The sequence below is a fragment of the Triturus cristatus genome, chromosome 8, assembly GCF_964204655.1.
Source record: "Triturus cristatus chromosome 8, aTriCri1.1, whole genome shotgun sequence".
In the NCBI taxonomy this organism is placed as follows: domain Eukaryota; kingdom Metazoa; phylum Chordata; class Amphibia; order Caudata; family Salamandridae; genus Triturus; species Triturus cristatus.
The window spans coordinates 642,100,452-642,128,308 of record NC_140591.1 but is presented as its reverse complement, the minus strand read 5'-3'; positions in this window follow the sequence as shown (position 1 = coordinate 642,128,308).

Below are 27,857 nucleotides of genomic sequence, written 5' to 3'. Positions count from 1 at the left end.
CATCCCCTATTTGTTTGCTTTATAGATTACACCGCAGCCTTCGACCACGTTGACCGAGCCAAACTATGGCAAACACTGGAAAGCTGGGAATACCAAAACGCCTCTTAAACCGGCTTAAACTGTTGCACACTGACACTTAGATCAGGATCAAACTATGTGCAGGGACACACCTCTGAAAATGAATCCCCACCTCCATAGGGCTAAAGCAAGGGTGCGTCTTAGTGCCTCTACTCCTCAACCTTTTCCTAGCTGATCTCCCAGGGGAACTCAACAAGAGCACATCACATGCTCCGAAACTGGGAAAAATGTCATTGTCAAATCGGTTTTATGTGGATGACCTAGTGTTGATAAGTCAGACCCCCACGGTCTTCAACATCTCTTGAACATGACTATCAGCTTCTCACAATGGAACACCCTAAAAATAAATCTTAAGAAAACTAAAATCATGGCAGTAAATTATCGCAAAAAGAAAAAAATCAACTGGTACTTAGACGGGCAATGCATGGACCGGACACCCAGCTAAAAATATCTCGGAATACTGTTGGACCATAATAGCTCATTCAAACCCCAGCTGGAGTCCCTGCGGAGAAAGGGAATCATGACCTATCTAGAAATGAAGCCCCTGAAGAAAATGCTGCCCGATCTAACACTAGATCCTTTGCTACAGGTATTGCTTGCAAAACTGCAGCCAACATTAACATACAGTAGCGAATCTCTCAAAGGGGATGATGCTGCAGTTCTGGACATAGTAATAGCTAATTCCTACAGAGCAATTTCCCACCTACCAAAATATGTTTCACCCGCCCAAATATGGTCAGAATTCGGTCTCCAAAAACAATCGGTGGAAAGAATGGGTGCGTACATAATAAGTTGGCACAAGATCTGAAGTGCCGAGGCAGGATCCCTAAACTCTCATCTTTGGATCGAGTTGTTTCGCCATGGAAAATCACCAGACAGGGAATATTTGCTTGAGTCCCTTAAGTTACTGGGATTGATGGACCTTTGAGGAACCCCAACAGATCATCTATCCTTCAAAAAAATAGTGACAAAGGCAACACAAATGGTATCTGTCTTAGAAAGTATAGGAAACCCTCGCTAAAAGGGCACATGGCTGGACAGTACTCAGTGACTACGAAGCACTCAAACCACAATCTTACTTGAAAATGGGATTCGAAATGAGAACAAAGGAAAAACTCCTAAAGTTATGGCTAGGAGTCGTTCCGATCATCCCACATTTTCTACCATGGTTAAGGAGAGAAGGTTTGCAGTCCTGTCGCTTATGCGGAGGAGGCAACGAGGATCTTATCTGCGTCCTCTGCATTTGCCCCAACTTAAAGGACATAAGTAGCAATTTATTACGACCATTATTCAAGCAGCATGGCACCAGGACCTGTAGGCAGGCAGTAAAGCTGTGCTTCAATCCAGCCGTGGTACAGCTAAATTGCTGGCTCACAAATGTTTTTACACAATTACTAAGAAATTCAAACACGCTCTGCAAGAGGACATTGATCAAACAAATATAGGTGAACCAGGCACCCCTTGTGCCAGACTCAAAAAACCTAATAACAACACCTTACAGTCGCACATGCACTTTAAACCCAATGATGGTCATAAGCGCAAAAACATGCACATTTAATAGAATGTACAAGGATGGCTGTTTAACTCGGAAAGCTACCGCCAGCCCAGCTTTCCCTAATGCGCAACCACCTTAGACCCTTCGAAGAGCGTAATGCCCACTGTGTAATTTTAATACAATGTATAACGATGGCTTTTAATACTGTTTTATCAATTGAACTGCGAATACCAATTTTGTTTATTGTTACATGTATGCAAAGGTTTTAATTAATCATGCATAATAAAATTACTCTTACACTCTTACTCATCTTGTTTACTCTTACACTCTTACTCATCTTGTTTTGCAAAATGATTGATTTAGGGTAAAACCCTTTGGAACTTATTTGGAATTTGGTAAAGATCTTATGATTTCTGGGAGAAATTATCAATCCAAAGTACGATCCACCAGTGGGATTCGCCCCATCATGCTATTACTGATGCGGACCAAATTTATTCACATCATATCATTGCTTAATTTGAGCCTGTGGTTGCAGTGCTTGGCACCAGCCCTATTTCTCAACACCAGTTCTTATGATAGTCCATCACATGGTGTTGTTTGTCCAATTTTGAGATGAACACAACTATAGAGAGTTTAATAAATAAAAATACTTTAATTTGGGACAGCACCTGTGACCCAACCCACTCTTATAGCTTTGAGTGGTCTGGAAATGTCTGATTTGTCACACTTGTAGGGGTCTAATGGTTAGTAGCTGTGCTGGTATTAACATTAGCAGCGTTGGCATGGGCAGTGGGTGGTGCAAGCTGTAATGAGCTCTTGAGAAGGGCCCTGGCGCTTACCTTTTTATAAACTAAGCGCAGCATCACACTGGGATGAGCAGTTTTTTCTGTTACCACTCAACTTTCACTCCAGTGGTTAATGTTTTAATTTATCCTCCGGACCCCAGAATAAACTTACTTTGGGGATCTGGTGAGATCATTTTGAGATCACACACACACTTACTTTCATCAAGCCCACACACCCGCATGCACAATTGCGGCACCTCCTAAAAAGATCTCCTAGAAAGAGCCATCTTGCGGGGCCCGTGGGGGACTGCAGTGCCACCCCCACGAGGATCATAGCCCGATGATGAAGCATGACACCCGCAAGGGTGTGTAAGGGCACTAATTCTATAATGAGGAATTCCCCCAACCTTTACTGATCCAACCTATATACTATCTGGAAACATATATCCAACTAGAATTGATTGTTTAATATTACCTTGTCCTTAGGAACAGCTACCATCCACGTATTTGATAGCCTTCAAATTGTACCCTGGACACCACTTGCTGGGGGTTCCTCAATGGTCTGAGCAAAGGAAGACCTAGTTCCTAGAAACACAACACCCCACATACGCAACATTAGGGGTACATTTGATAAAATTTAGGCCTAATGGCTTTTTTGGGAGGTACCAAATAATTAAAATAATAAAAAACTAAATATAAAGTCAACACAATGCAAAACACTCCAGGATGGTACCAGTTTCCAAAGACATAAAGCATACATGCCCACTGTATCACTGGAACCAATCTATATGTGGCTGATGAGCCCTAAATAGGGGACACACGTCCTGGGTTGCTGGTGTTCTGGTTCAGGGATGACCTGGCCTGGCAGTTCGGGCTGGACTGTTCCCACTGGAGCAGGGTCAAGATTGATTACATATGGCTATGCCCAATCTGAGGTGGCATGGTGTGCAAAATAACGATAAACTGTGATTCAGCCTAATTACCAGTGGCTGAGATTAATTCAAGCATTCCATACATCATTTTTCTACACTTTTCTATTGGCATGGGCCAAAAAGCTCCCATTTATATAATATACTGTGAGCGGCAACAAGAAGCACTCAACTGTTAAGGGCAGAAAACGTGGCATAGCTGCTGACAGGCAAGTGAGACACAAATGACGTAGTACAAATGCATGTAAGATAATATTCATAACATCTTTGAAGACTATTGCTCTTCTTTGTACTCTATCACTGCATAAATACCCCATGCAACTGTTGCTCAGGGGCAGAGTATCTGCATCCATCCCAGCTGAATCCTTGTTCCAGACCCTTACACCTGTGGAACGTGAGATCATGAATATGCCAATCTCACAAGCTTAGATCGCCTTTGTGATTGGGTCCTTGGCAGATAGTGAGGCCCTTCATAGCATGGCCTCCTACTCAAGTTTCACAGGATGTATGAACTGTTGTCATCAGTTAATTTTCTATAGTTATTTAACAAATGCTTGTATTTGGACCAGTTTCCTCTCACTGCAATTAAAGCTATCAAAGTGATGATTCGTAAACCCAACTGAGACCCTCGTGATGAAACAGTGTATTCACCAGTTTCAATGCTAAACACAAAGGCCATGTTTATGACCCTTGTGGCACAGGATAGCACAGCAAGTCACCTTGCTGTGCTGTCCTGCATCACGGGGAAAGGGCAGGAATGCGCAGTATTTACCCAAAATGGCGTATTCCTGTCTCTTCACCATGCGCCAATGCTGTTTTGACAGCCTAGTGCAAATGCAGGTATCCTTGCACCATGTTGCAATGGTGCCTGTATTGTATGCAGGATTGTGCTTGTGTAGTAAGGGGCAATAATGAGCATTCCTTCCATCGCATAGAAGGTGATGGGAGGAATGCATGCACAAATTCTACTGGCAGTGACTCTGGAAAGCATTCCAACCCATACATGTTCGCCCACCAGGCATTCAAGAGAGACTAGTATTGTGCTGATATAATGGTGAAATCAGATTTTTGATAGCTTTAGTAAAACAGTAGCTTTATACAAATGAACTTTGGCCTGTCTGAGCCAGGACTAAATTAACACCACTTCTGTAGCTGTTCACACGTCATAGGACAAGGCATTGCCATAACTGGAGTAAACAACTCCGCCTGTCTCAGCACAAAGGGCAATGGTAGCAGAGTATGTTTTGAATTGAAAATGCTGAAGGGGATGCCCTGTTTAAAAAGAAGAACTCTTCTTGAGTCCCTCTGGCACACAAAGACTGGAACGTCTCTCACAGTTCCAGGTGCCTGACCACTTCCTTGCATAGTCCAGAGACAGAAAAAGAAGAAGCCATCCACAGAAGACTGGACCCTCTGAATCCCTGGCTGAAGAGAAACCTGGGGACATATTTATAAGATCTGATGCATCAGCATCGTAGCGTCAGATTTCTTGCGCCTGACGCAAATGCCTTAACGACACCATGGATGTGCTGTATTTACAATACAGTGTGCCATGTCCCAAGGATTCACAGATGCATCAGAAATTCTGATGCATCTTTTGGTGCTAAAGTGACCGTTTGCTGGAGTTGGTTGTAAGACTGATGCAACTCAAGCAATGCGTTCGAAGACAGAGGTGAGTCCCATGTTAAAAGCCTTGTGTCAATCCCTACGCCTGGTTTGAGAAGGCGTAGGGATTTTGATGTAGTCAAATCATAGAGAGACACGATGAAAAGTTGCAAATTTCACTGCATCAGTCCTACGTGGCTTTTAACGTGGGAACACCTACCCTGCATACATTATACCTGGCGCAGGTAAAATGTGACACAGACCTCTACAAACTGATGCATTCGGCCCAACCGGTCACTTTGTGAATATGGAGCAGTGTGTAGCACAGATTGTGATGCTGCTGCATAAAAAAAATGACACTGTGGCAGCGCTAGCTCCTTGTAAAAATGCCCCCTGGTGCTTAGTAGTCTGCCTGAGGACCTGGGGACTCCAGGAGTGAGCTTTCCAATAGTTGGACAAAACAGGGACTTAGGAATTTTTCTACCTTCAGAGGACATGGAGAATGCGGACAAGGTGCTAAGGTGTGCCTAGGGAATTCTCAACCCAAGCTGCCCAGAGAATCAGGTTTGGCATCCCAGAGTCATAAAGTAAAACACTGAACTATGGCGAGGCGGCAAATCCATCTCAGTGGCAAAGAGACCGTGGCAGCTCTGATATTAAGCTAGGTCAAACTTAGAGCATTTTAAGCCATAACCAGTGGCTTCAGTATGAGCCCAACAAAAATGTACTCAACTTTGAGGAACTCTTACTGGTATCAGCCTGGGATCTCTCACCATCAAAGGATTTTTTTTTTGTAAACGTTTTATTGTACATAAAACAAGATCTGCAATTACATTTCTTATGAAGGAGATAATACTTTGACAACACCCTTACAGCCCCAGGGAATACCATCTTCCCCTGGCTAACTACTACAATGAGGAAGGCTGCACAGCTCCCCTCGTGGAGCCATTGATGGCCCTGGGTACAACCAACCCGAGGGCCGGCTCTTGCTATCTCCCAAGGTGCCCATCATTGGGCGATATCTGTTTGCTTTTGCTTTCCCACCAAGCAATAGCAAACATAACTCTACTTTCTGCAAGCCTGAGCTGTCAAACAGCTTCAGCTTGCAAAAAGCTGAGTTTTTATCAGTTTCCTTGCACGGTAATATACTTGCAGCAAAGCAGATAAAAACATTGCTCCCACAAGAAGGAATGTGCTATTTAAAGCAGCTCTCTTCTTGCTGCAGCAATGCTGGCTCCCGCTGGAGGCGCCACCCTGGCTGCGACCACGGGGTCCTTGAGGCTTCCCCCACAGTCCTATTCTACACTGGGTGCCCTGGGGTCACCGAGCATACATGGACAGGCGCCAGGGGATGGAGTGCCCAGGGCTCAAATTGGACCAGAGAGGGGTGCCACGTGGGCCCTCTCCCCATAGTATAATGACTAGGCCCTGGAGATGGGGACACTGGGGCCGAACTCCACCCAGGAAGGGGGACTCATGGCTCCTCTCCCCCATTGATTTTATGGCCGGGCCCCAGGGATCCCAGAGCGACCCCATTGTAGTGCTCAGCAGGACCCACCATGTAATGTCACAGTAGAGATGCAAACCTCACTGTTATGAAAAACAAAAATAAAAACATTCACTCAGACATTAATGCATGCACTCACACAGCTACACAGACAGTTCCATATTCAGTCACAGATGCACTTAGACACATTTGCATCCAGTCACAGCCCCACTGTGAGACTCACACATCCACTCATAGAACCACTCTTCAGAGACCTACTCACAAACTGTTATACCCATTCTCAGACCTACTCAGACACTCATGCACTCACTTAGAGATCCACTCAGTGAGTGATGCACCCGCTCACAGACCCACTTAGAGACTCACCCACCCACACAAACCTTCAGAGACTCACTCACCCACCCAAAGACTCAGTCACAGTCATGCACCTACTCACAGAAGCACTGAAATACTCATGCACTTTCATACAGATGCACTCAGAGAGTCACATACCTACTCACAGACCCACTCAGAGACTCATACACCAACTCACAGAACCAATATTATAGTCACTGACCCACTCAGAGACCCACTCACAGACTCTTGCGCCCACTCACAGACCCACTCAGATGCTCACACATTCACTTACAGATCCACTCAGAGAGTGACACACCCACTTGCAGACTCACTTAGAGAGTCACATGCCCACTCACAGACCCACTCAGACACTGATGATACCACTCACCCACTAAGCCAATCATTCACCCACTTACAGACCCACTGAGAGACTCACACATCCACGTACAGACCAACTCAGAGAGTCATGCAACCACTGGCAAACTCAGGCACAAAATCATGCACTGACTCAAACAGCTACTCAGATACTTATGAACTCACTCACAGTCCCACTCAGAGATTGATGCTCTCATTCACAGCCCCACTCAGACACTGATGCACCCACTGACAGACCCACTGACAGACTCACACACACCCAGTGAGAGGCCCACTCAGAAACTCATGCACCCACTCACTGTCCCACTGAGACACTCATACACCCACTCTCAGACCCACTCATAGACCTACTCAGACAGGCATAGAGGCAGTGAGAGACCCACCTAGAGACTCATGACCCCACTCACAGACCCACTAAGACACTCATGCACTGACTTATAGCTCTACGGAAAGACTCATGCACCCACTCACATACCCACTCAGACACTGATGCACCCACTTGCAGACCCACTCAGACCCTAACACATCCAATCACAGATCCACTCAGAAACTGATGCACCCACTCACAGACCCACTGACCGACTCACACACACCCACTGCGAGACCCACTCAGCAACTCATGCACCCACTCACAGACCCACTGAGACGCTCATATACCCACTCACAGACCCACTTATAGACCTACTCAGACGCTCACAGAGGCAGTGAGAGACCCATGTATGGACTCATGGACCCACTCACACACCACTACAGACTCTACACCCACTCACAGACTAAGGCACTCATGCACTCGCTTATAGATCCACTGAGAGACTCATGCACCCACTCATAAACCCATTCAGGCACTGATTCACCCACTTACAGACTCACTCATAGACTCATGTAGTCACTCACAAACCCACTCAGATGTATGCGCCCACATGCATACACAGTTAGGGATTCACAAAACTACTCACAAAATCATTGTATCATATATAGATGTACAATTAGAGTTATACATTTAAAATGTGCTGTTGTACCTTAAATTTGTGCTTTTGCTTTGCAGATCAGTGATGGTGTCGCTACATTGAAACATTGAAATTCTTTTTTTTTTTAAAAGAGACTTAAAATCAATAATATTTAGAATTGGGCAATAGGGTGGCTTTGAATAGAGCCTTTTTATTGTGAGTATGGGATTCCTACACATAAGACCGGATGCAGAGTTTCAGGTTGCTGAGAAACACTCTGTTGCCATCATCTGCAAAGTGAACTTCACCACTTCTGTAAATTCCATGCATGATGAAATGTAGATTGTTGTTGTAGATAGAGCCCACGTTATGGTCTCTGAGGAATGCAGAAACAACTTTATTAACATGTTGCCTGGCTTTGTCAATCTATGGACTGAATTGATTTGACCACTTCCATTTCTGCCTTTGACATATGTTGGAATACACCAAAAGAGTGTGAGGTAAAAGTGTCAGTAATTGGCCTAAGGACTCTTTCATTGCAATCTCTAAACCTCCCCAGTAACAGTACCTAGGTCATTGCCACCTCAGTGTACTATTTAGAGGTCTGGATGTTGGCAATTTGCAGTACTCAGTCTCAACCAAAGCCAGCAATTGGCACCACTTTAAACCTCTTTGGCCAAACCATTTAATGTTTTACATAAGTCAAACCCAAGTCTCTGTCAATGCCACTCTTTCTCGCACACTTCCTGGCCCAGAAGATATAGCTGTGATCCCAATCCAAACTCTAACCATTTTGACATAGAAGCAGTAGCAGAATGTGACAGTTGGTAGAATGAAATGCAGGTAAAACGGAGGAGTGCAGTTGGTTTTAGAACATTTTGTAATTGATTGGGTGTTGTAGGTAATGCAATAACTAAAAATACTTTGTGGTTTAATAACAAATGTTAATTCATGTGTGATTGGCTGGTGCATGTGTGATTGGCTGGGTTCAAATGTTCTACAAGCTACGCTATTGTGGATAAGCTTACCATACCTGCTACAGTAATATTGAAAGCTGGTATGCTCTCCTGTGTGTGGGCGTTTGACCTACTGTTACAGTGGAGCACTCCAAAGGAGGTTGCTATGGGAACTGTAGGAAAGCAGTGTGGGGGAAGGTTTGTAAATAGGTTGTGATCAGATGTTTACAACTATGCTACTTTAGACCTACCACATAGTTATGAATTTGTATTTTCCAATCCATTGGTGTAATTTCATTGAATATCTAATTAAAAAAAAAACTTCCATTAATATTATAAATGCTGAATCAGACTCCTGTATGGTGTTGCAATTCCATCACTGAATTACATGGGGAGGCACACCCGGCGTCACGATGGTGTTGCAAATCCACCCACAGGCACTACCAAATTGGGCTTTTGATCAGGAGAGTAATGAAGGGTTAAAAGAACCTGACCAATGAGAAGTAGTATATCAATATAAACAAATGAAGGAATGTTCTCATTCCCTTAGTATATGTATATCAGTGGAAAAAGAAAGGGAACAATTGCCATTACTGGTTCTTTCTTACAGACAGTGTGGTAGTAATCATTTTTTGTGAGTAGAAAATTGAAGTGAAAGATTGCTAATATTTGAAGATCACCACAGTTAACAGCTATGTTAACAATGAGGAGATTGATAAGATGTATATATATATATTTCTGCTGCAGTGCTAATTGTGAAGCCATATACTGTTGGAAGTGCATGAGTAGGGTTACCTAACCCAAGCTTGCAGATATGGGCCAACGGGTACATTTTGTTGTGCATTTGAAGGGACATGGTGATTTTATGTGGCTCATGTGATCTGGGAGAACTGTGTAGGCTATGCTGATAGCAATTAAGTTCTACACAAGAATTGACAGACCTTGTTTCATGGCCATGGAATATCCTCCAATGAGAGTTCAACACGCACGTATTAAAAGACTTACAGCTGGTGGGCCCTTCGCTTGTAACCTGCATTGAAAAAGGCATTTCTGCCAAAACATGTGTATCTATCTATCTATCTATCTATCTATCTATCTATCTATCTATCTATCTATCTATCTATCTATCTATCTATCTATCTATCTATCTATCTATCTATCTATCTATCTATCTATCTATCTATCTATCTATCTATCTATCTATCTATCTATCTATCTATCTATCTATCTATCTATCTATCTATCTATCTATCTATCTATCTATCTGTCTGTCTGTCTGTCTGTCTGTCTGTCTGTCTGTCTGTCTGTCTGTCTGTCTGTCTGTCTGTCTGTCTGTCTGTCTGTCTGTCTGTCTGTCTGTCTGTCTATCTATCTATCTATCTATCTATCTATCTATCTATCTATCTATCTATCTATCTATCTATCTATCTATATATATATATATAGACATGCTATTGTAAGTGAATTTTTAATCTACTAAGTTTAGAATATTACTTTCCTAATGTATAACATATATGTAAACTAGTTTGTTAATAAAAGTGAAGTGTAAGGTACGCTGTACCTAGGATATTAGATATGGTTTTATGTACATACATGTTAACATATGTAGTTAGAGGTTTAAGTGACCTATATACCCACGTATAGGTCTAAATGGTTAATTGTGCATCCACTCTCCAATCCTGATTTCAGTCTGATATAAGGACATGCAAATGGAGAAATCCACTAATACATCCATTGAGACAGTGTTAGGAACATCTAAATATTCAGTGACACACATAGAGCCAACTGCTATGTATGTAGTACTAATGGAGGTGGTTGCACACTACCGGAAATGACCTAAGAGTAGCTAGGGGAGAGGAGTTGGCTTAATGGCTAGGGCGGTTGACCGCCAATCTGGGGAACTGGGTTCGAGTCTCCTCAATGACACTGAACATCCTGTGATTCTGGGCAAATCACTTAATCTCCCCGTGCGTAATAAAAATGAATGTCTACTCCTGTAATGCAACTGTTGCTATGTAAAGCGCTCTGATACCCGATTCGGGTCAAGTTTGCACTATATAAAACTCTGTAAAAAAATAAATAAATAAGAGACCCAGAACAGAATCCATGCCACCTGTTATATATAGATTCACAAAACCTTACTGTAACAAAGAATTCAATTTTTTATTTGATAAAAGTATGTTACATATGGACACACACCCTCACATGGAGACTTAGACAGTTAATAAGATATGCATTAAAGAACTCACACTACCATGTCACTCACCTAGAAAAATTAGCAATTAAACATGTATTTAGTCTGGTATATTTGAGAGTATGCTAGTTCTGCTGCTAGGACAACTTGGCATTTGAAACTGCTTAAAACGATTTAGCCTACTATGCTTCACATATAACTCACAACTAAAGTAGCTTGTACCTAGCCCATTGGGTATGTTTTTTATGTATCAAAGCTAACACATGTAGTTAAAATGTCAGTGAGCTACATGCACATTTACAGGCCTAAATGTTCAGTTATACGTTGACTCGTCAACCCTGATTTGAATGTTATATAAGAACATACAAAAGGGAAACACCCTCTGAGACAGTGTTAGAGGCATTTAAATATTCTCTCATATGCACAGACAAAACCCTTATATATCTGTCATTAATGGAGGAAGTAAGTATATTTCTTAAGTAAGCCAATAGTAAGTGACACACCCAAGAGGCAATCAATGCTGCCTGTTACATATTCAATTACAGAGGAATATAGTTGCAAACAAAGGTAGTGATGTGCAAATAAAGTTAAGTTTATAGACAATTGCACCCCTAAATAGGGACTGATATACTCATTCAGATATCTAATAAAAATGTTACACTACCAAGTTAACCATCCAGAGAAATAGCCCTTTCAATATGTGTTAGGCCTGGTACACTTGAAGATGAGCATCCAGTTATATACCTAGGTCAAAATGGCATTTTAAACCTTTTCAGAAACGGTAAGTTACTGTTTTATCAGATTTAACTTACCCCTAAGGTAGCCTGTAGCTAGGCAATACGGTTTTCACTCTAATTTGAATTGCATGTAAGCACTTAGAAAAGTAGAGAGCCAATAATAAGCCCATGAGACAGTCTCACAAGCACCTAAACATTCACTCACATGCAGATACACAACTCATATGTATCCAGCACTAATGGAGGCAGTGATACACTCACTTAAATAACCCAATAGTAACTAACACACCCAAGAAGCAATCTGTGACGCCCCTTACATATACATTTGCAGAGCCATTCAGTCACAAAGAGAGCCAGCAATGTACCAAAAAACGTACTTGCATTGGAAACATATTCCCACATAGGTACTGAGACACTCATTCAGATATCTAGTAGACAACAGACACCACCGAGTCACCCACCCAAAGAAGTTTCTCTTTAAACATGCCTCAGGCTTAGTACACTTGAAGCTGTGTATCCAGTTAAACTGCTAGGCCTATGTTGCATTTAAAATCCCTTGAAAAGCCTTACCTTTCTGTTCTACCACATAAAATGCACCCCCAACCATAGCCTGTAGATAGGGATAGGGTATGTTGCTATGTGCATAAAAGCTAACACATGTAGTTGAAAGTTTAGAGAGCTACATGCTCACTTTCAGACCTATGTGCTGGGTTATACATCCAGTCTTTCACCCTGATTTGAATCTCATGTAACCAGATAAAAAAGTGAGAGCCACTAATATAGCCCCTCAGACAGTTTTGCAAGCATTTAAACATTCACTCACAGTGTATAGCACTAATAGAGGCAGTGACACATTAACTTAAATTACCAAATAGTAACAAACACACCCAAGAGGTAATCCATGCCTCCCCTTCTCTACAAATGTACACAGCCATACAATCACAAAGAGAGCCAACGATGTACCAGCATACTTAGTTACATATGGATACATTCCCCACATAGGGAATGAGAGAATCAGTCAGATATACATTAAACAACTGAGACTAAAATGTCAAGCTTCCAGAGAAGTAGCCCTTTACACATGTCTCAGATCTGGTAAACTTGAGGCAGTGCATCCAATTATACTGCTTGGCCGAATTAGCATCTAAAACCCATTGACAAACCTCAATTATCTATTCTACCATATAAAACTCACCAATACAATAGCCTGTAGCTTGAGCATAAGGTAAGCACTATGTGCATAAAAGCTAACACATGCAGTTGGGAGTTTCATTGAGTTGCATGCACACTTTCAGCCCCATATGTCTTGTTATACATGGAGTTCACTTCAGTTCAGTTCAAAACAAAGGTTTATTTAGACTAGATAGTCCTTAAACATTTAAAATCTCCATAAATACAGCTCCTAAAATCAAACTTCTTGACTAAAATCTGTCATAAAATTCATACATGTACAAATCATTGATCCTTCCATCATTCAGTACAAAATACCGTATGTTACATGAGATTTTTAAAACAATAATTTCAATTCTATTCACATTTAAGTTTTATAATAACTTTTTGGATGAACTTCCCCATTGCGCAAGCGATACCTAAATTACTCATTTCAGTTAAAAGCTCTACCGCTTGTACCCTATTTTTAATACCATACTTTTAAAAAATTTGGCATGACAACACTTTCTTTAGAGCCTAAACCTTCTTACAATCCAGTAAAAAATGTAAAATATCACACGTTGTTCCCAGAATACAAACACATTTCCCCTTGCTATCAATCATTGCTCTTTTTACCCCATTGTTGGCATAACAAGGGTTAACACCAATTTTTAACCTTAGTAATTCTCTTCTGATCCAATAGCAGGGTAGCCTATCAATATAAGGGAAATGTTGTTCATTTTGCCACAAGTTAGCCATAAAACGTACAGATTTTTTTCCTCGCAAATAATCTTGGTCCTGGGCTTGAGAGATTTCTCTCCCCTGGGCCTGAAGTTCCCTCTTATCCACCTCAATTTGTAAAGTCTCTGGGCACAGCTTGATCCTCATAATTCTACAAGCTTTGGTTATAGTTTCTCTTATCCCTTTTGCCCATGTTAGTTCGCTCTTCAGTATCTCATTTCTACACCACTGCTAGATTTTATGGGGCATATTTACAAGCTGGCGATAAACAATTATCGCCGCTTTTGCGGCCGTTTTCGGCCGAAAAGCGGCGATAATGTTATCGCCTAATTAGCAAGGCCACGCTAACGCGTGAAACCTTGCTTTAGCGTTGGGATTCCTAACGCCCAGCTTTGCATCTCTAATGAGATGCAAAGTGGGCGTTCCTGACCTATCATCAAGCCCCACGCTATGAAGCATAGCGTCAGAAAAAGTAGCGATAACCCCTGTTATCGCTACTTTCCTTACGCCTGCTTCAGGACTGACTTAGCCAAGATATCCCATGGAAGGTGGATATCATGGCTAAGTTTGTGAGTCCCTATCAGCAAGCTAATGCCACACTACGTGAGATTATTGCTGGGTTTCCAGCGATAATCTCACGTTAGGCAGCTAGCGTGAGGATTTTTATCGCTGAGGAGATAAGCGTTGCTAATAGCACGCTATCTCAGCGATAAAAATCCACGTTACCCGGCGATAATTATCCTCACGCTAAGAGCGCTGAGTGATAATTATCACCAGTTGTTGCTGATATGCCCCTATGTTCTTCCCCACCGCCCAGGGGCTGACAAAATCTTAATAGCCTCATGCATGCCGTTATACCCCAAGATGTCAATCCTGTTTCTAATCTCACTGCCTGGACCATTGAGGACTTGAGCAACGAAGGTGAGTTTTTAAAGCATTTTCCCTCTTCCACATCCCATTCATTTTTACCACTCAGATATAGCATTTCGGCTCCGTATAGGAATTGTGCGGGTACCATGGCTGTATAAGCTTTTAAGACCGGTCTGTACAACTTTTCACCATAGACTCAATTAAATTTCTTTAGACCACTAATAGAGGCTGATGCCCACAGTTTTAATGCATCTAGATGAGGGTGTTAATTCAAATTTTTCTAAAACCACATCCCTGGGTACCTACATTCATTTACCTTTTCCAACTTTGTGGAGCCCAAAAACCGTTCAAACCTTATTTTTCTTTTTCCAAAGCTTAGTACCTTTGTCTTGTCCATATTTACAAATAAGTTTTAAAGATTGCAGTATTAATTGAACATATTCATCTTTTTTTGCAGGCCGATCTCTGTTTGATCTGTTATTACGAAGTCATCGGCATATAATAGACATGAGATTTGTTTTCCATTTAACTTTGGGCTAGCCCTCCTTGCAGTGCCTAAAACTGAAGGTAAGTCTGCTTATGAATAAGGAGAAAAGAAGGGGGGTCAGTACGCACCCCTGTCTTAGCCCATTTCCAAGTGGGATTTTGTGCGATAGGCTCCCCTCTATGTCCAAAATTATCTGCACCCAATTATAAGTGTGTAGTGCTTGTATTAGCTTTAGCAGGTCCCTTGGGATGTTATATCCAATCAGCATCTCCCACAGCGTCTCGTGGTCCACCAGATCAAATGCTGCGCGGAAGTCCACGAAGCTGTAGAACAAACTTCCCCTCTGCTCGATAGACTTCCGCACAATGGAACAGAGTGCAAAGCACTGGTCGACTGTAGTGTTATACACGCAGTCTTTCACCCTGATGTGAACCTTATGCAAGCCTGTACAAAAGTAGTGAGACACTAATACAGCCCCTCAGACAGTTTCACAAGCATCTAAACATTTACTCACAGCAGACACAACTCTTATGTATATAGCACTAATGACGACATTGACACATTTACCCAAATAACCAAATAGTAACTAACACACCCAAGAGGCAAGCCATGCCTCCCCTTCCCTATAAATTTACACAGCCACACAATTACAAAGAGAGCCAGCGATGTACCAGCGAACTTACTTAAGTATGGAAATATACCCCCACATAGGGACTGATACATTCATTCAGATATCTAGTAATCAACAGACACTACCATGTCATTCATCCAGAGAAGTTGCCAAGTAAAACTTGTTTTAGGGCTGGGACACTTAAATCAGGGCATCCAGGTATAATTCTAGGCCTACTTCACATTTAAAACCCCTTGACAAGCCTTAACTTTAAGTTCTGCTACATATAACGCACCCCTACATTTGCCAATAGCTAGAGCAGAGGGTATGCTGCTAGGTGCATTTAAGCTAACACATGCAGTTAGATGTTTCGGTGAGCTAGCTGCACACTTTCACACCAATATGCTGAGTTATACATGAAGTCTTTCACCTTGATGTGAATCTCATGTAAGCATTTAGAAAAGGGGGAGCCACTAATATAGCCCCTCAGACAGTGTCAGAAGCATCTAAACATTCACTCACATGCACAGCCACAACTCTTATGTATCTAGCAATACTCGAGGCACTGACACACTCACATAAATAATCTAATAGTAACTAACACACCCTAGAGGCAATCCATGCCACCCATTCTATATACATTTCCACAGGCAGTGGTGCACCAACAAACTTAATTTGATATGGAAACATACCCCCTACATGGCAAGTGACACACTTAGGTATATATTAAACAACTGAGACTACCAAGTCACCCATTCAGAAATGTAGCCCTTTAAACATGTCTGAGACCTGGTACATTTGAATCAGTGCATCCATGTGGACTTTGCATTTAAAACGGCTTGACATGCTTTAACTTTCCTTTCTGCCACATAAAACTCACCCCTACAGTAGCCAGTAGCTAGACCATACAGTATGCTGCTATGTGCACAAAAGCTAACGCCTGTAGTTAGGAGTTTCAGTGAGCTACATGCACCTTTACACACCCATATCCTGAGTTTCCCATCAAGTATTTCACCCTGATTTGAACTCACCCCTTAAGTAGCCAGTAGCTAGAGCATTGGTTACATTTTTATGTGCATAAAAGCAAATCCATGTATTTGGGAGTTTCATTGACGTACATTCACACTTTCAGACCCGTATGCTGAGTTATACACCCAGTCTTTCACCCTCATTTGAATCTTATGTAAGCATGTAGAAAAGGGGAGAGACACTAATACAGCCCTTCAGACAGTTTCACAACCATCTAAACATTCACACACACCACAGATACAACTCTTATGTATCTTTCAGTAATGGAGGAGGCAGTGAAACATTTACTTAAATGACCCATTAGTAACTAACACACCTTACAGGCAATCCATGCCGCTCCTTCCTATATACATTTACAGAGCCACACTGACACAAAGACAGTGATGTACCAACAAACTTACTTACATATGATACCATATCCCAACCTAGGGACTGAGACATTAATTCAGATAGCTAGTAAACAATTGACACTCCTAAGTCACTCATCCAGAGAAGTTGCTCCTGAAACATGTCTCAGGACTGGTACACTTGAAGCAGTGTCTCCAGTTATACTGCTAGGATGACTTATCATTTAAAACCCCTTGACAAGCCTTAACCTTCTGTTCTACCACATAAACCTCACCCCTATGGTAGTCTGTACCTTGGGCGTAGGGTACGCTGCAATGTGCACAGAAGCCAACACATGCAGTTGGAGGTTTCTGTGATCTTGATGCACACTTTCAGACCCACATGCTGAGTTATAAATCCAGTCTTTCACCCTGATTTCAATATGATATAGGCACATAGAAAAGGGGAGAACCACTAATACAGCCTCTCAGACAGTTTCACAAACATCTCAACATTGGTGGTTGCACACATAGTTAAATAACCCTATAGTATTTAACAGACCCAGGAGGAAATTCTAGTTGCCTGTTACATATACCTTTAAAGATCCTTGCAGTGATAAAGACAGACAGTAGTGTACCAAGAAAGTTAGTTACATATAAAATACACCATCATATAGGGACTCAGACACCAATTGACATATCTGCTTAAAGTCTTACACTACCAACTCGCCCTGCCACAGACGTAGCCCTTTTGCCGTCACAAACCTGGCATAATTGAGGTTGTGTATGCAGTTCTAGTTGTAGGTTGACTTGGTAGTTAAAACACCTCTATAACGGCTCTGGCGGTTAGGTGTGGACGGTGGCAGCGTCTACCCGAGCTGTTTTGCGCGTTACAGGAAGCGTGTGTGAACACAGTGAGATTTAGCGCTACATGTCTGAAACTGTTGATGATTTGTAACCTCTTTTAATAACACAAAATATAATTTTAAATTTAGGCTAAAGGACATTGTAATATTGACTATCAATTCCCCACTCACTCGTATTGGCAGAGAGGGAAGTCTGGGCTCAGCTGAGAGCCTGCACGCCTTGGTCCGATTCGGTGACTATCACCGTTGAGCGGAGGGCGGACAGGCAGGCCCAGTCACTTCCGCGTTACGAACGGTTAGCGCTCTAGCTGCGGAGTCTCAGGACTATAAAGGGAGCGAGGAACAACCGGCTCTGGCGGTTAGGTGTGGACGGTGGCAGCGTCTACCCGAGCTGTTTTGCGCGTTACAGGAAGCGTGTGTGAACACAGTGAGATTTAGCGCTACATGTCTGAAACTGTTGAGGATTTGTAACCTCTTTTAATAACACAAAATATAATTTTAAATTTAGGCTAAAGGACATTGTAATATTGACTATCAATTCCCCACTCACTCGTATTGGCAGGGAGGGAAGTCTGGGCTCAGCTGACAGCCTGCACGCCTTGGTCCGACTCGGTGACTATCACCGTTGAGCGGAGGGCGGACAGGCAGGCCCAGTCACTTCCGCGTTACGAACGGTTAGCGCTCTAGCTGCGGAGTCTCAGGACTATAAAGGGTGCTCGTCACTCTAAGCGTGCAGCGGTTGCTCGCAGGGGTGTGCCTAAGAACGCGCCTAAGACAAGCCAAAGAGAAGCCCGTCTGCGCCCGTCCGCGACTGGACGAGGCTAGGGGCTAGAGGTCATGGCCGCGAGTGCTGTGCTGTCGGCTGTCCATACGAAACCTCGGGTAAGATACTCCTCTGTAGATCTGTTGCGGATTCGTAAGCCTCTGATCCAGGGCTGTACTGGAGGGGAAGGTTGTCTACCTGATGGTCCTTTTTCTTGTCGGAAATGCCATTATCAAGCTTCTACCGACCACTTGCAAAATGTACTGTATGAATTTCCATCTACAATTCCTGTTCCTCAGGACTTCTGTAAGAGCCGAAATCTCCTCTGTAACATTAGATCTCTGTCTAAACACCATAGTGAGGTGTGGGATATGATTGCTTCGATCCAACCTGAAATCTGTTATTTGACAGAAACATAGTTAAAACCGCACTCTGTCCCAGCCATCACACTAGGGATCCCAGAGGGCTATAAAATCGCCAGACTCGACCGGCCTGTTAAGACAGGGGGAGGCATTGCTATTGTATATAAAAATTACCTGTCAGTTACCATCTTAGAGGAAAGGAGTACTGCTGATTTGGAAATTCTTGTATTTAAAATCAATATCTCCACGAAAATCAGCTATAAAGGGGCATTGGTATATCGCCCTCCCGGGCCCTGTACCACCTTTAACATCTTGCTGTTGGAGATACTTGCTAGACACATTGACATCGAGAACGATTTTTTACTTTTAGGAGATTTCAATGTGCATAGCGACCTGAAAGATAATGTTGAGGCACAATCCTTACTAACTGATATGTCTTTGGTTGGATTAACCCTAATGAACACTGGCCCTACTCACTTAGCAGGACATACTTTGGACCTCATATTTTCCAATAAATCCAACACCCTGCAATGTGCCTCTTCTCCTCAGGTCAATTGGACAGATCATTTTGTCTTGGAATTTTTTACCTTTCATTTAGGCAAAGCCCCCCCTCAGGCACAAGCCCTTCCTACCAGGCGTAGGCCATGGCATAAGATCACTCCGGAAACTTTTCAGGAGCACTTTGCCGGACTTTCCATTTGCTCTGGAGACAATGTCGACAAGGCGTTGGATCACTATAATCGAGCAATACTTCAGGTGGTAAATAGGATTGCCCCTATGAAAACCTATAAACCTCGTTTAGCACGTAAACAGGAGGTATGGTTTACGGAACATCTGAGATCCCTTAAACAACAGGCTAGGAAATTAGAAAAGGTGTGGAGATCGACCCACGAGGACATGGATAAGAATCATTTCTGGATAGCTCTAACTAAATATCATAAAGAAATTTGACATGCCCGGAAATCCCACATACAGGCTCTTCTTTTAGCTGCAGGAAATACTCCTAGGATCTTATATCAAACCTTACATTCATTTGTGAAACCAGCAGCTTGTGAAACTCTTGAAATAGCTTCGCAACAACTTTGTAATGAAGTTGCTCAGTTTTTCACAAATAAAATAAATAAGATTCATGATGATATTTCAAAATCCAATTTATCCATCATTGGAGATACACCAGCAGTTTTGGAAAAGGAAAAAGAGACGGGAACTACGCATTTACCATCCTTTTCCCCTATCTCCTTGATCGATACCGAAGGCTATCTTGGTCAGATAAAAAGCGGCAGTCCTTCAGACATTATCCCAGCCAGAATTATCCCGACAGTAGGGAAAAGTCTGAGCCCACTGATTCAAAATCTTATCAATCTTTCTCTGACTGAGGGGCAAGTCCCCGGGGAATGGAAAAAAGCGCTGGTAAGGCCTATTAGAAAAAATTCCTCCATCCCCTGGACCGACTTATCCAATCTGAGGCCCATCTCGCTACTCCCTTTTTTGGGAAAGGTCATAGAGAAACATGTTAATAAACAGATCTCACATTACATTGAACAGTTTGGTAAGCTGGATAGTTCCCAGTTTGGCTTCAGACCCAAACATAGCACTGAATCCGCCTTGCTATCTGTGACAGATGACCTTCACATGTATCAGGATCGAGGGTATTCTGCGATCTTGGTACTGTTGGATCTATCGGCGGCGTTCGATACCATATCTCATAAAATCCTAATCGAACGTCTGGCCGCAATTGGGATTAAGGGCACAGCGCTAACTTGGCTAAAGAGTTTTCTATCTGATCCTACCCAAACTCTCAGCATGGGCTCATTTCGGTCGATAGAAACTTACATCACCAAGGGGGTGCCACAGGGCTCTTGTCTAAGCCCTACTCTTTTCAACATCTACGTGGCACCCCTGGCCAACATATTGAGAGACTTTGGGTTTGTCCCTGTCTCCTATGCTGATGATACGCAGCTCTTATTCCCTTTTAAACATCTCACCGACGAAGTGAAGACAGTCTTCTCAGATGGCATGAAAGCTGTGGCGAATTGGATGAAGTCTAACTACCTTCAATGCAATGTGAATAAAACCGAAGTAATGCTCTTCGGGGAGGTTAGAAATCTGTGGACTCCAGAGTGGTGGCCATGTGAGCTTGGTCAAGTACCTGAACCTAAACTGGTTGTAAAAAACCTAGGGGTTCGTCTTGATCGGGATCTCACTTTTAAACAACACGGTAATTGGATGATCAGCCAATGTTTTTATGCTATTGGACTTTTACGCAAAGTGTTTCCACTACTACCTGATTCCACTAGAAAAATCTTGGTACAGGCACTAGTGCTGAGTCGCCTGGATTACTGCAACGGACTCCTGTTGTCAGCCAACCAGGGAGTCCTAGCAAAACTCCAGGTGATACAAAACACCGCGGCTAGACTTATGCTCAATGCCCCTCCAAGAACACCTTCCAAACCACTCCTCGACAGACTACACTGGCTCCCAGTCCATAAGAGGATTAGTTTTAAGATATGTTGTCTTATTCACAGAACCATACATGGATCCGGACCCTCTTATTGGAGAGATAAATTTATTCCTTACAACCCCATTCGGCTTCTCAGGTCCAGTAACCAACTTCGACTTAAAGTACCTACCATTAAGAGGAGCAGACAAGGTGGGAAAGCCCTGTCTGTGGTAGGTCCAATATTATGGAACAAACTCCCTTTGGAGCTCAGGCAATGCTCAGAACTCTTTGTTTTTAGGAAAAAACTTAAAATGTTTTTGTTTTAACAATTCATCAACCATTCAGTATTTTACGTCGAGTTGAGCTAAGTTGTACCGTTCGCCTCCTGTAGCTGCCAAATTTTTTCTTCTTTCCTCTTCTCTATGCGCAGAGATACTCTTGTTTAAGAGTCGATTCTAGCGCGATATAAATCCATAAATAAATAAATAAATATAAGCATTAACCCGCTCTTCTTCCACATATAAGTCATCCCTGGCAGTAGCTAGGCCATAAATTGCACTCCGATGTCCAGAAGCTGTAAGTTAGTATATAGATAGATAGTTGGATCCTCCCTTATGTGTATAGAAGCTAAAACATGTAGTTACTAATTTCAATTACGTAGATACATGCTTTTAGGCACATACACTCAGTTATAAACCCATTCTCACATATTACATCAGTCATGACATGGTTACTATAATCACTGATTTCTTTACCGAGGTCATCGCAAATGACATTGCTAATAACTTCACTGATGACATCATCCACAGAACTATTCACACACCTACTCACACCCCACACAAACTCTAATACACGCAGTCACACACCCAAAAAACCACTCTCAAACTTATTGACAAATCCATGCAACTGGTCATAAATCCAGTTACTCATCCATAAACTAACTCACAAACCTACTCATTGACTCATACAACCACAATCAGTTACTCAGCCATATAGTTGTTCACACATTCAGTCACTCACACAAACAGCAACTCATACTGCCATGCTCTCACCCATAAAGCAACTCACACATCCACTTCTTCACATATACAGCCAACAACCCACACACACCCACCTATCCATACAGTCTCTCAAAAGAGCTACTCACTCACTTACACAACATATCACTAACATACCCATCCACACTTCCATACCAGTTCTCACACATCTGCTCACTCACCCATACAGCCATTCAAACATATTGTCCAGTACAAGCATTCATACAGCAACTCACTTAACCAAACTCCTACTCAAACACTCAGTGACTCACCAATATAGCACATTTACATAACCACTCACTCATATACCCATACAACCACTCACACAGCAAGTCACTCACCCATCCAGCCTCTTACACACCCGTTTACTCACCAATACAGCCATAAACACACACTCACCCATACAGTTACCTTTACATCCACTTATTCACTCATACTCTCAATCACATAGCAAGTCAATCACAAATGCAGTTCCTCGCTCACCGGGTGAACACATACAACCACTATCACATCAACTCACTGACATATACAGCAATTGTTCTCACATACACTTATTCATTCATGCATCTATGCATTCACCCTGCCATTCACTCATATAGCCACTAATATACCATTTATTCATGAAGTACGTACTTATGTCCTTCTACTTATTAACTTATACAAACAGTCAATACACGTTCATGTTTCGATACAGGCCTTTATGCACTCTCATACTCAAATCATTTTCATCTGTCACAGTCAGTCACTCACTTATACAACAATTAATACACTCTCTCATACTTTCATACAACCACTAATACACAAACACATCACAAATAGAATTGCTTATATACACAGTCAATTGCATATACACCAACTGACACACCAAAACATACAACACATATTCACACAGTTACAAACATACATATAGCATATAGTTGTTACTTCTCTAATGAGAAAAGGAGGTTCTAGAAGGACAGTTTTTTTAACAATTTTGAATTTTTTAAACTTTTTATTTAAAACCAACAGGCACAGAAAAAACACTGTGTTTTTAAAGTTTTTTTTGTAATGGTGATTGGTAATGGAATCCAACATTTTTCAAACACTTGTTCCTCGGACCTTGCATTTGGGGCAGAACAGGCCAGTCAAGGCTGTGTATTGTGCAGGGACATTTATACATCGATGATGTTCTGCATGAATACTTGCATTATGACCCCCTTGACAGCACTTTCTCGCATATTGTGCCTGCAACTTACCTAGTATTGACCTTTTTTTCAGCTTCTGGAATTCTGAAAAATTTCCATAAAATGCTTTCCTAATTCTTTTTCACAGGTTCTTCAATTTCCTCCTTCCGATTCTCATCATCATGCTGGTCCATCTCGGAAGCAGAAGAAAAAGCATAGAAAAACACCAGAAAGACTTCAAAATAAAAGCTCTCAGGATAAGTGAGAACAGTGATAGCCATACCCAAATAAAGAAAAAAATGGGTGGGCTTTGTTTTCCTAGGTGATGGAAAGCTGTTTAACCAATGAAATCCAATTATTTTTGACTGACATAGAATGCACGACCCCTACGCATCTATCTAGTTTCTTATGCAAATTTGTAAAGTATATTAAACTGTTATTTCTACTAATTTATCTTAAAAATAATAGTATATCTTTTGACTATAACTATACCGCTTTATGTAAAGTATTTGAAAAAAGCGTTTAATTAATGTTTTACTAATGTTAAAAAAAGCTGGCGTAGTGTCCCGTGTGCAAAGTAGGATATACATGCGGCAACGGTGTCACAACTCCCTAAAATCAACTAAAAGAACCATTAGAACGTCTTTCAATTAATATGACATTGATTTTTTAGCTATATTAGTAAACCTCTAATGTAAAAGTAAGCCATAAATGTATCCATATATATATATAAATATATATATATATATCTATATGTATTAATACTACCCAAACTTCATCGGAGTTGTGCCCCCTTGGCGACTCTAGAAATAGGAGCCTCAACAGTGCACTGGACCTTCGCAACATCTTCAAATCAATAGAAATCACGAAAGACATGAATTGTACTTCTCAGTACAAGTTTATATTTAGTATATGACCAACACTGATACTAAAATTTACATGTTTCAGTTCGCTATACATATATGTATGAGAATATACCGTACATCGGAGCCGCGCACCATTTGCATGGGGTTGTAATGGGTGCGCGACTACTAATTTAAAAAAAAACATTTCACTATGCACAACATAGAATACACAATTTTTTTAAACATTGAGTACTAAATAAAATATCCTATTAAAAAGCCATTTACAATTATGTATTCAATTATATATACATTCAAACGTGGATGGTCCCATTCAGAGATACGCTAAGGGAGCTGCTAACATGCACCTCCTCCCCTGTAAATGCAAATGTGGTCAAGCGAGAGCAAAATCATCTCACTTGTTCAAAGTAGAGCACTGTTTGCTATGGCTTGGCAGGTGCAGTAATGTCGCATGGGCCCCCAATTTTTTATAATTTAAACTAAAGCCCCAGGGAAATGGCTTTCCCTGGTGCTGGGGGGTGAAGGAGAGGCCCCCAGGATTAAAAATGAAATAAGCCCCAGGAGGTGGCGGGCAGCAGGGGAGGCTGTATGGGCTGCCCCTGCTTTAATACTTTAAGAATTACCGGGGAGGTGTTGGTCCCTGGGGCAATAGTAAGCCCCAGGAGGGGGTGCCCTTACACCCCCTTCCTATGTGAGGCCAGGCCCCAGGGGATTGCGTCCCAGGGGCCGAAATGGACCCAGGGACGGGGTCTGTATTGCCCCTCTCCACCATTAAAAAAGGCCTGGCCCTGGGGGGTGGGGCGTTGAGCCATTGCCGCTGCTCCAAACTCGCAATCAGACCCTATAATATTTAAAGTTTAGTATCTCTGAAACTACTTAGTGGATTTATACGAAATCACAAAAAGCACACTTTCTAGAACAACATCTAGCTTTCTACCAAATTTAGTGTGATTCCGTTCAGCAGTTCGGGCTGTTGTAATGTTTTCACTGACACCGCTTGATGGATCACTCTGATACCTTCAACACAGCAGCTGAAACAAAAAGGAGAGGTTTTGTGAAAATGTCTTGATAATTTGTCAAGCAGTGCCACAGTTATTGGCAAAACCAAAAACGTTTTTCCTGTAGAAACTTTGGCCCTAAGTATAACTACCTACTGGAAACCTCTAGTAGGTAATATTATATATATACATAAATATATATATTAGAAAACAATATTTTTGAATGTTTTTGGACAATATTGGTGTGAATATATATTTATTTCTGATATTTTTGTACTTCTAGTATATGATAAGTGTAGGGAAATAATATTTTGGTAAACATTTTTATTTTATTTATTAAGCTTTTATAGGTAGAGGTGTACAGTGGCAAATAAAACAAATACACAGTTGGAAAGGATGGATACATAGTGGGGAGGGGGTGCAGACTGTGCATTGTGTGGTAAATCAAAGGATGATCAGCAATTAACAGAAATGTAAGTAAACAGTATAGTGCTTTGAATGTACAACATAGGCATGAGGTTTCAGAACAAAAAGGCTGTATGTCCTGGCGAAAGGTCAGGTCATATCTTACAGATCATCTTAGATGTTGAAATAAGTGAGTCAATTGAATACCATGTTCACCCGATAACAGCGTTATACACTTGATGATTATTGATGAGATGAATAAGAATGGGTAGAAGGAAACAACATGCCAGCCATTGTCCCACGGAAAGCACAGGGGAGAGCAGAAAAGATTTGTCACACAAGTATGCGGGGAATGTTTGATGATAGATATTGTGTGGTCTAGCAATGAGGAATTCTGGTATGTATTGAAGGAGAAAGCACAACATATGGAGATGATGAGAAGCGGAGGCCATAGATTGGATAATGCCGGTTTGTAAGCAAAGCCCCTTGTATCTTGCGCTTGCCAGATTGAGAGACGCGAGGCTCTCCATGGGGAGATTTGGAGGGCAATGTTGTCAGCACCTCTCAGGAAAGAGAGCCATTCCTGCCACTTGGTGAATGAGACAGCTGTGAAGTTTTTCCAGTTAGATTGGATTAGTTTACAAGCTAGCTTGAGCATTAAATCCAGAAGGAGATGGTCATTGTCGCATCTGAGTTGGGGATCCAAAGGACCTAGTAAAATGTATGCACATTTTTTTATTGGGAGAATCTTTAATGTGAGTGCAATGAAATCAAACATCTTTGTCCAATAGGTTTGAAGGAGTGGGCAGCTAAATAGTATGTGTTCAAGGGAGCCCTCATATTTTTGGCAGCACCGACAGTTGGGGTTTTTAGTAAGACCGAACTTGAAGAGTTTTGCTGGAGTCCAGTAATATCTGTTAATTAGCATGAATTTAGTTTGTGCTAATATTGGTTGAGATTTTGTGTGAGGGGGCTTCGTTTATGGCATGCCAGTTGAAGGCCAAGTTTATTTTGGTTGGTTCGGATTCCCATTTGTGTTGGTTATGGGATAAAGACTAGCTTTGGTTCGGTAAAAGGACTTTGTAAAGGCGTGACACTAAGAGGCCCATTACGATGGCGGGTGGACAAAGTCCGCCTGCCATCGCGAGGGAGCCAGGGACTGCCCGCCGATAGTGCTGCGGTCCCGCCAGTGGCATCAGGAGGCGCCCGCCAGCATTTTTTACATTGTGGCGGGCAGTGCTGCAAGCAGCACCCGCCGCAAGGTAAAAAATGCATGTTGTGCATTTGAATGCACAACGTGACAGGCACCGCGCGGTGCCTTCCACCTTGTGCATGCAAATGCTGGGGGTACCATAGGTGCACCCCCAAACCCCCAACACCCTGGGGGCCCGCTACAGGCCCCCAACAGCAAAGACCGCAAGCCTTCCCATGGCGGCAACACCGCCATGGAAAGGCTCATATTCGCACCTAACATAATATGGATGGCGGTGTCTAACAGACACCGCCACCATGTTATGCTCCTTTTCCGCCCTGTCGACGAGTCGACCGGCGGAAAAGCAGCGGGCAGTCTCTCCATCCCCTGCGGACCCCCCAGCCATCATAATATGGCGGGGGTCTTCGATGTGTGGATGGCGGGTGGATTGCCCCCGCCGGCCCAGCGGTGACTACCGCCAACCCGGCGGGGGCGAGCCACCCGCCATCCTAATGGGGCCCTAGGAGTCCTACCTTGGAAAGGTGACACAAGAGGGCAGCGATAGACGGGCGAGAACTCAATAGGTTTATTTTTGTAAGCCCTACTTTAAGC